This window comes from Vigna umbellata, chromosome 8 (assembly GCF_029865625.1).
Source record: "Vigna umbellata cultivar VRB3 chromosome 8, Vumbellata_1.0, whole genome shotgun sequence".
Classification (NCBI taxonomy): Eukaryota; Viridiplantae; Streptophyta; class Magnoliopsida; order Fabales; family Fabaceae; genus Vigna; species Vigna umbellata.
In genome coordinates, this window is record NC_142172.1 from 12,179,349 (window position 1) to 12,183,176 (window position 3,828).

Here is a 3,828-nt window from a genome sequence, read left to right on the forward strand (position 1 = left end):
GGCTCAAGCCTCTAGATAGGGCACCCAAGCTTCATGCGGTTCCTCCTTTAGGTGCTTTTCTAGGCCTTTTTGAGCTCTAACTCATTAGCACTTCATCTTTGCTTTCTGCATTCTCTCATTACCTATCAAAACAAGGGAAATTAGTCATAAAATCATTAAATTCAACCTCAACTCTCTTATTCACACAACTTAATGAAAAAACATGAGTCCAAGCAAGTTTCTAAGTGAAAAACGGTGTATTTAGTATTAAAATTACATCACAAATAACAGTATTTTCAACCGTTAACACTTCTTTTCAATGGTTGAGGTATTGTACTCGAGCTTATATATGTGCTTAATGACATCATAGAAATTATCTTCACCCCCTTCTATAAGGCCTTTAACATGAACCCCACTATTTATCGTCCTCTTGCCCTGGCTCCATGTGGGTATGAAATGTATATCCATTCACAAATTAGGTATGTCATTCCTTTACACATCTTAAAGGACCAAGTGATAAATCTCTAAGATGTTGGTTTCTGACACTTAAAGGATCGTTATGAACCTACAACCACAAAATATATGAACCTATTCAATATAATTAAATGAATAAATATGTGAATGACAAATGAGTGGGGAAGAATTTCATAAGTCATACTTGATCCTTGAACCACAACGGGAAGTTTGCATGTATATGTGTCGAACTGTTTGACTCAGAAAGTTGATAGGTATGTAAGAATGAGTTGTCCATAGGTATGATGATATTCGGTCAATATCAATTTAATAGATAAAAACAAAAACTTAAGAAAAACATTTTATTTGGAGCCTTACTCAAGATAAGGTTGAACTTCATTGCAATTGATCAAGACATGAACATGAACTGATCTCAATTCTTCGTCACTTAGCCAATGAGTTAATTCCCTCCCGGAATGACGACCAGCTTGGTTAAACACTGATAATGTTGTCCTTTCAATTTCAATCTCTACTTCATTTCTATTGCTTTGTGGTGTTAACATAAAGTTCTTGAAATAGTGGGAACAAAAATGATTTGTTTCTTTGTGCAAATATGATGTGCAAATAGATCCTTCAATCCTAGCTTTATTCTTTACTGAACGTTTAGCGTATCCCACGAACCTACAATTTTGAAAGTCGTATGTTACGATCATGAAATATGGCATCTAAGATCAATAATACAACATGATATTCTCACCTTTCAAATGGGTACATCCACGTATATTGGACGGGTCCACCAAGTCTTGCCTCATATGGAAGATGTATAGGGAGATGTTCCATAGAATCAAAGAATAGGGGGGGGGGATATTCTCTCCATCTTGCAAAGAATGATTGGAATGTTTTCTTCCATCTTCTGAAGGTTATCCTTATTTAATGTCGTAGAACACAAATCTCTGAAGAAATGACTGACTTCTGTAATTGGATTTATAACATGAGCTGGTAAAGAACTAAACGCTATAGGAAGTAAACATTCCATAAACACATGACCGTAATGGTTTTTCATCCCAATGAGCTTTCCCCTATTGACATCAACACACCTTGACAAGTTAGAAGAATATTCGTCAGGCATCCTAAGATCTTTTACCCAATGACAGACTTGTTTTGTTTGGTCTGCTGAAAATGTATAATTTGTTTTTGGCTTGTACATCTTTCCATTACTATGACTTTTTAGCTCCAAATCTTTTCGTCTACAATACAAAGTTAAATCCATTCGGGCCTTGTCATTGTCTTTTGTCTTCCCCCTAACATTCATCACAGTATTAAAGATATTGTCAAAGAAATCTTTCTCAATGTGCATGAAATCAAGATTATGCCTTAACAAATTATCCTTCCAATAGGGTAGATCTCAAAAGATGCTTCTTTTTGTCCAATTATGCCACTCACCGTATCCATCTATTCTTGGTGCACCATTATCAGTTACTTTAGGATAACCATTGACTATATTCCAAAGTTCTGTTCCAGTCAGATATGGGGGCGCATCATCCATGTCCACTTCCCGCTTCTTGAAAGCATTCCTATTCCTCCTAAATGCATGGTCATTTGGTAAAAACCTCCTATGGGAGTCAAACCACGAATTTTTTCGTCCATGATATAATCTAAAAGCCTTTGTATACTCCATGCAATGTGGACATGCCAGTTTACCATGAGTGCTCCAACCAGACAACATTCCATAAGCAGGAAAATCATTAATTGTCCACATTAGCATCGCCCTCATGTTAAAGTTTTGTCATCTTGAAATATCGTATGTTAGGACACCATTCCATAACTTTTTCAAGTCATCTATCAAGGGCTTTAGATATACATCAATGCCTACCTTTGGATTGAATGGCCCCGGAATGAGACAAGTCAAAAGCATGTAGGGTTTAGACATACACATATTTGGAGGAAGATTGTACGACGTCACAATTACTAGCCAACATGAATATGGTATATTTGATGCCTGCACATATGGGTTAAAACCATCGAAGCATAAACCAAGGCGAACATTGTGTGGCTCAATGGCAAAATCAGGATGTACTCTATCAAAGTGCTTCCACGCCTCTCCATCGCATGGATGACGCAAAACACCATTTGACGACCTGTTGTGATGGTGCCATGTCATTTCTGTTGTAGTTTCTGTTGAGGCATACATTCTTTGGAGTCTTGGAATTATTGGCAAATAGAACATGCATTTAACAGGAACTTGTTTTTTAGAACTTGCTCCTATCTTATGTTGTTGATACCTTGGCTTCCCACAAAATTTGCATTCAACCAACGCTCTATCATTCTTACCATATTCATTATCATAGAATAGCATGCAACCATCCACGCAACAATCAATCCTCTGTGACTGTAATCCTAGCTTCGACACTATCTTTTTTGCATCGTAGTAAGTTTTCGGCAAACCAGATTTGATGGGTGTTACATCCACAAGCATTTTTTCAAAAAAATCTATGTATTGGTTAGGAATATTCCAATTCGACTTGCAAGCTAAAAGGCTCACACACATTGATAATTTGGAGTCTGATGCTCCTTCATACAAAGGCGTATTTGCCTCCAACAAAAGGTTATAAAACCTTTGAGTTTCTTCATTTGGAGCCTTTTCCATGTTAGAAGAATTTGATGCTTGCAAGGGTTGTCTTTGCATAAGAGCATCATGCACCATGTCTTCCATTGTCATAACTTGTTCATTTGGTTCACCTTCTGTCTCCACACCCCTCCAAGTGACATCATTATCTAAATCAGGTTCTGCCATGGTTTCCCCATGATCCTCCCAAATGAAATAATTAGGCTTGAAACCATTTTTGTAGAGGTGAACCTTGACAATCCTTTCGTGTAGAATCTTTGTACAATCGCACTTTAAACATGGACATCGAAGCCCCCCATCTCTTTGATAACGTTCTTGTTCAAGAGCTTTACTTTATAAACTCTTCAACACCCAATACAAAAGACTCTTTCAAAGCACTTCTTCCTCTATAACACCTATCGTACATCCATGACCGATTTGGTGGAGCATGATCCATGTTCTGTATACATACCAATTAACGAAAAATTAGCCAATAGTTAATACCAGGCTAAATTAATTATGTGTTACAAGTTTTCCTTCAAGGATAAGTAATAATAAAGTTTAGGTAACTCATGAAACCCGTTCAGCGTGGGTCTATGCTACAATACCTGTAGCTGAATGCAAAGGTATTATTTCATTAAAGAATCTCTACATGTTGTCTATACACATTTTTTTGAAAATCAAGTTGGTTTGATAACTTCATCTCTTATAGTAAACAAATAACAAATAAAAAGATGACAAAAGTAGAAAAGAAAATAGGCTTCTCTGTCTTTAAAAGTGTCATCTACATT

The 3,828-nt window shown here is 36.5% G+C and overlaps 1 pseudogene; it reads right to left on the minus strand.

Moving 5' to 3' along the window:
* Positions 1-1,276: 1,276 nt before the first annotated feature.
* On the minus strand, positions 1,277-3,494 carry LOC148194013 (uncharacterized; annotated as a pseudogene).
* Positions 3,495-3,828: the final 334 nt, after the last annotated feature.